This window comes from Lactuca sativa, chromosome 8 (genome assembly GCF_002870075.4).
Source record: "Lactuca sativa cultivar Salinas chromosome 8, Lsat_Salinas_v11, whole genome shotgun sequence".
Taxonomy (NCBI): Eukaryota; Viridiplantae; Streptophyta; class Magnoliopsida; order Asterales; family Asteraceae; genus Lactuca; species Lactuca sativa.
In genome coordinates this window covers 122,035,014-122,042,361 of record NC_056630.2, presented here as the reverse complement: position 1 = coordinate 122,042,361, position 7,348 = coordinate 122,035,014, and positions in this window count along the sequence as shown.

Sequence of the window (7,348 nt, the reverse complement as noted above, 5' to 3'; positions counted from 1 at the left end):
GCTTTAAGAGCTTAGCCCCAATAGTGTGGAAGCCTCAAGTGGAATCACAAATCACCAAGACACCTTGGAATACTTTAGAGAATATGATTACTTGGTTCTCTCTAGTGAAATTGGCTAGCCCTTCTTTAGTGTATTCACACTAGTGCCAATTTCACCAACCAAAGACATCTTTATATAGTATGGAGGATTAGGGTTAAACCCTAATACCCATGACCTTTCATTTCCTAGGATCCATGGCTTAAACACTCCATGGACTATCCATGAAAGCTTAGCCCAACCTAAATGAACTTGGCCCATTCCATATATATAAGAGTCCATATTTAATTAGTTCCTTTTGATCACTTAATTAATTATAAATTAATTCTTGATCAATACTAATTAAATAATATGATTCCATATTATTTAATTAGTATTGATCAAGAATTAATTTATAATTAATTAAGTGATCAAAAGGAACTAATTAAATATGGACTCTTATATATATAGAATGGGTCAAGTTCATTTAGGTTGGGCTAAGCTTTCATGGATAGTCCATGGAGTGTTTAAGCCATGGATCCTCATATTAATATATTAGAACTTATAATATATTAATATTAATCATAAACATACTATTCTCAAAAGATTATCCATATAAATTGTGTCGGTGAAGTGCAACCCAAATGGACCATGCCGGGTCGGGTCAAGTACATACCAAATATAGTTATGGACTTAGACATTAATCCAACAGTCTCCCACTTGGATAAGTCTAAAACTATTATTGCGTATGACTTCAAACCTAACTGGCAATCGTAGCTCTTAAAGCTGCTGTCGAACTCTGATCTTGTCAACGAACTTGTCCATTAGATAAGGGATCATATATTCCTCCATTCTAGATATCATATGGACTGAGACATGGATTATAATCATTCTCTCTGTCCATTTGTTGTTTCCCGATTTCTGATTTATGACGACTGACTAATTGAACAAATCAAATCAGTCCTGGCCCGGCCGAGCACTTCCATTTGTCATCATCAAATCATCGAGGGGCCCACAGATATCGCTTTTATCCCAAAGGTAAAAGGAATGGATAAACTTCGAATCATATGGCTTGTTCTACTACTTGTTGAATCATACACAAAGGCACGTTTTATAGCACCGAGTTACCAAATGCGTTTTCGTGCAATCAATGTACAACCAACTCATAGTAACAACTCATATTTCTAGGTTTGAAGAATATAAGATATTATCGTCTCATGATCACTCGTGATAAAACCCATGAAGTGATTCCAATGAGCGCGGGTTGAATCCAATACTCAGAACTTATGAGCACTCATGAGTGTTGTAGCCCTTTGTCCAACACCTTAGACCTCTACAAGCCAACCCATGACAGTCTTAATTCATATCTACTTCCAACATATGACCGACTGTGGATGGTTTGAATAACTTAGTCATTCCGGAAGAATAACCTAGTTTATTCGGGAAGTCAAAACATGCAAAGTGAAACACAATAATAATTGAATCCAATATGGTATCAAATCTTTGAACATAAATAAAACACCTTTTATTTATCACCATGTGATTACACATTATTCATTGTATACTGTTTCAGCTATCAACTTTATTCTTGAATTTAAAACAATAGTTGTCCCATGCTCCAAGCATGTACACTATGTTTTCTTAAACACTAGTCATGCCACACACCAAGTATGCATACTATGTTTGTCTATGATCCTTACTTTGTGAACTAGATCAATTGAACATAACTTCAATGATTCTCTTTTCACACTCCCAAATCCTTACCGCAAATGCAAGAATTCCAAATTCATGCCATTTACTGAAATCTGTTAGATTCTAAACTTATATGCATTGATCCTCTCGTAATGATTATGCACAAAGTCATAAAGACTTGGCAACAATCATTACAGAGTATTCCAAAGGAGATCAACTCCTTGGAAATATCCTTCTTGCATTAAGTTTCCTTAATCTTACACAGATTGAAAATTCGAACTTTGAAACATTTCCAGATTCCATTTTGACTATCACTTCTGAACAAGAGTTGCCTCCTTACAGATTATGTCAATATGGTCCTTCCAGAATTATCACTATACTTCCAATTGTCCTTGAGTAACCAATCTTTGGTAAACCTTAGATTGTCCTCGACAATTGTTTAATCCTTTTAGTCATATCCAGTTCTAAACCTTTTCCCTTCTTAATGCCCCAGACATTTTGGAAAATTTTAGAACGGATGAATATAGCACATGTAATCGATCCTATATCCGAAGCATATGGGACACGATTCATGATGTCTTACATAAAGACTAAACCAGTCTTTTGCTATAATATTTCCATTTCAATTTGCCAAGTTCTCATAATTCAGATTATGAAAAGGGATGCCGTAATCATAATCGAATTTTAGAACGCAAATAATGGACCCATATATAGAATTTCCTTATGTTGAGCCATTCCAACATGAAATTCATATATATCCTTGACTAAATGATTAAAACCTCACGATCTAAGCTTATAGATTTGAGATGAAGCATAATTTCCTCTCCCTTAATTATAGCAAAACAACTTTTTCCCAATTGAAACTTTTGTTTTCTATAATTAACATTGCTAACTTGCAATACTTATCATAATTATCATGCTCCCACTAACATGATGATTATTAGCATAACACTTATGCTCCCACTAGCTTTGACATGTACTCAGAAATCAGCTGGACAGTCTGAAATTTAGATTCACACACCCTTTCCGTAGATAGCTCACCTGTGTGTCTAAGCAATTTCAAGAACCATGAAAAGCGATACCGTAATCATGGTCTCAATTGCTTAGGCATTTGCCATTTCTCACAAGTCCATGTTAGTGTGCCAGTTAACCACACGCGCTCCACTAACGACTTTTGAAAATGCAAATAACACAATTGATATCTTCGTAAAATCTACTTAGTGAAAGCGTTTCCTCACCATCATTTTCATGAATCGGAGAGAAACCTTATGACACTTAGATTTATATGGTGTATGAGTTCCTACCCATATGAATTTGTCAAACCATAATCACAAGACAAAGATAATGACAAATCCAAAACCATATGGATTGAACTCAATCTTAACTTCTTGCCACCTGGCAGCTCAAGGGCCTGCCATTGCTTCCAAGTTGTTATGCAACAAACTGAGAACTTTAAGAACTCATATGCAAAGCCAACTTTAACTGGAATGGGCACAGATATGTCAACACGATAGGTTATAAACCTTAAGTCGTGTGCTAGTGAAGAACTTCAAGTTTTATTCTTGATTATTTCTTGAGACTTTCAAGACCTTTAAGACTCCCACTGTCCTCTTGACATATAAGACTCCCTTGTCAAACATCCAAGAGATAGTGCAGATTCTAATCAAGAAAAACACTTTACCCAATTGGCCTAAGTTGGTCTTTGTTTTATCCAAAACATCACAACTTACCAATTTCAAATGTACAAGAGTAGAAAACTTTTACTCTTACATTTGACAAGTGTTTTAAACCTTCTTTAAGACATGTCACTCAAATGACAATCTTGGAGTATGACTCTAAGACTTGTATTGGAACGAAGTATGACTCATCTTCTTGATTTAACCATTTCAACAATTCAAGTTCCTCTTCTTAGTCATAAGAATGCACTAAGATTTCCTTAGAGAACTAATTTTGATATGGTTTCTTAATCATTAAGATGATCACAAAACTGATACTAAAGTACTCTCCCATCTTTTCAGATATGAGAAACTTTTATCCTTCTGCCTAATTTGATTCTTCTTATTCGCCCTGCCATACATTGGAACCTTTTCCAATGTCTCAGAGTTACACTTAAGCTTGTAAGTATAATCATATTTACTGAGCTTTAGTAAACTATGACGAATAGTCTTATCAATCTTTTGTGGTGGACTTAATCAGTGCACAAGAATGTGTACTCGATCCCTTAGTCCTTTACTTGACTCACACATCCATGTGGCCGAGTAATTAGTCTTAATTTTCGAAAACTTGAAAGTTCTCATTCATCATGCTATACAACTTGCATGATTCCAAGTTCCGGTCCAATTGAAACTTGGGTGATGAGAATCTTTCCTTATTAAGAATCAATTTCATATTTCCACTCTTGCTTTTAATGGAATCATATAAGCAACAATTTTTCCTCAAAAGCCATTGTAAGGATATTTTAAAATAAATAAAATCAAAAAAAAAAAATTCTTTTATTTTAAAACTTTGCGGAAAAACTTATCCTTACAATCCATATGAAAACTTGTTGTTATCTATTCCTAAGCAATATCTCATAACTCCTAAGAAGTTGCTCAAGAATCCGATCTTCAAACTATGCGATAGAAATCCATCTAAGCCATCAGATTCAGCATATTCTTTCTTTAAGTTTCTTCACTTTTCTTTGATTCTTAAAACATCACCATGTTATCCAGTCACATCATGTATCAGGAATCTCAGAATAGAAACTTAACAGAGTTAGATAGTGGTCTTTACCTGAAGTAGAGTCAAACTTATTGACTTTAACATCCTTAGGTAAATTTGGCAGCTTCGCAACCAATGCCCCTTCCCTTGGCAATATAAACATATGGACCCTTTGATAATGGTACACGAGACTATCACATACTTAGCTTTTCTCTTTACCATTTGGTCAACCGAGTTGACTATGGCCGATCCCTTTCCATTGGGAAGAGAATGCTTTACTGGATATCCAATGTCATCATTGTCAATGTCCATAAAGTTTTAGGAAGTTGATCTTAGCAAATAGATAAGATCGTTAAGGGTCTTGTCATAGTCTGTTTCATAGGTGTCCCAAAGGAACTCACTATGTGACTTAGAAAGTGATTGAACCACCAACTTTCTCAAGACTTTGACACCCAACTCTCCCGGCTTGTCAATATGTGACTACATCTCCAAGATGTGCTCACACCTAGACCTTGCCTTGCCAATAGGGCTTGAGTGACCTTAAACTTTTCAAGAACTTGTGGGTTGGGGAGAATAATTGGAGGAGGTGAAAGAAGTATGATTTCCAAAGGACATCATCTTCATTTAGGAAACCTTGTTTCACTAGATTTGGGAAGATCATAGGTGTCTATTACATACATCTTTTGGGAGATATTCAAGATAGTTGATTTAAAGTCCTTAATATGACACTCAATATGAAATATTAAGGCTAGGACCCAACAAACTATTTTATAACTTAGAAGAAGTATGCCGTAATCCAAGCTATAAAATATTTGAAGGTAGGTGAATGACGATTCACCAATTTCCACCAAGATAAATGAAATGAATTATTAGGTTTTAATTGGTTTTGAAACTCCTAGATCTTTGAGATTCATTGAACTTTTCAAAGGCATGTTTCAATCTCGAGTGTGCCCTTCAGGTTTTGTGACTGGGATGCCGAGGATCACAAAACAAGGTGTGAAGTAACCATGCAAATCACTTGGTACCCTTAATAAATTACCCCTCAATCGATGTGCCGGTTAACCACACACGCTCCATCGATACTATGATAAATTTTAAGTCACCCTTTACCTACCTTGTTAAGTCCAAGTTAGTGTGCCGGTTAACCACACACGCTCCACTAACGACTTAGACAAAGTGTAAAGTGTAATTTCATGGGTTAGCACCTTATTCACATTTTTCCTAAGTAACTAAGATTGGGTATTATTAAGAGTTTAGTTACTTAGTATTATCATTAATACTTTTAATGAAGGGAGAATTCTAGTCCTGTCAAACCCGTTCGGCTAACGACCCTCCACCAGTCAAGCAAGCGGTGGGTGAGAGTGGACACCCATTAAGTTGCCATTTTATAGGCAACAACCTTATACCCACCTTATAGACCGGCTTCGTGAATGAGGCGTACTAGCGGTGAGACTGACTTTACTCTTATACATATATATATATATATATATATATATATATATATATATATTATTATTATTATTATTAACTTATAATATTATAAAGTATAAGGGTTGAATTTTAACTTTTAAAGTTCTAAGGGCTAACTTGGAATTAAAGTATTCATAAGTGAAAACTTTACAAATTCCAAAACTTGAGGGCAAGTTTTGAAATATTCAAAACTAATTAATTCCATAACTTATGTGTTTAAAGTAGTTTTAATCCAAAAACTCTTCAAGTTCCATAACTTGAGGACAAGTTATGGAAGACTTTAAACTAATAAAAGAATTAACTTTTCTTTATTTTATAACTTATGGAATTAATTAAGGTTACACCTTTATTTTATTTTATTTTATTTTATTAAATGAAGAGACTCTTGGTCCTCCATAACTTGAGGACAAGTTATGGAGTCATAAAACCATTTAATTAGAACTAGACTCTTCATTTTTGTAACCTTTGCCAATTTTTATGAGTTTTATGATTCTTAAATGTGACTTTTCATATAACTTGAGGACAAGTTACAAAAACACATTTTAGAATCAATTCTTAGATTAATTTGGATTAAAACCAACTATCACATAATTTTATTCATTAATCTAAATTCACTCATAAAACAAGGTAACACAAAAAACTTTTGGTGATCCATAACTTATTCTTAAGTTATGGAATCCTTTAAAACATTAACACCAAATTTTGTAACTCCAAAAAAAAACTTTGAATCAATTTTTTTTTTAAAACCTTTTTCATATCCATAACTTATGGAGGTTTCAAAAAATAAAACTCTTTAGATCAAACTTTTAAAACTAATAAAATAATCATATTATTTTATCTTTTATTAAATTTGACCTAATTCAACTCATAAAACAAATTATTCAAATTTTACAAATAATTAGTTTTTCACAAGAACAAGTAATTATCTTAAAATTTGACAAACTTCATGTTTTTTTTTTCAACTTTGAAAATAAAATATTTGCATCAATATAACAGAAAACATCCCGTGGCTCTGATACCATTGTTGGGTTTTGAGCATTCTAACACTTCCTAAGTGTACATGCAACCCTAAATACCTTGGATCTATGTTTTCTCTATTATACATGCAAATAAGAACATCCAAGGTATTATCCTAATCTAGCATACAAAAACTATGAATGTAACAAGATAGAATACATACCTCTTGATGTAGCTTGATGTCTTCAAGCTTTAAGAGCTTAGCCCCAATAGTGTGGAAGCCTCAAGTGGAATCACAAATCACCAAGACACCTTGGAATACTTTAGAGAATATGATTACTTGGTTCTCTCTAGTGAAATTGGCTAGCCCTTCTTTAGTGTATTCACACTAGTGCCAATTTCACCAACCAAAGACATCTTTATATAGTATGGAGGATTAGGGTTAAACCCTAATACCCATGACCTTTCATTTCCTAGGATCCATGGCTTAAACACTCCATGGACTATCCATGAA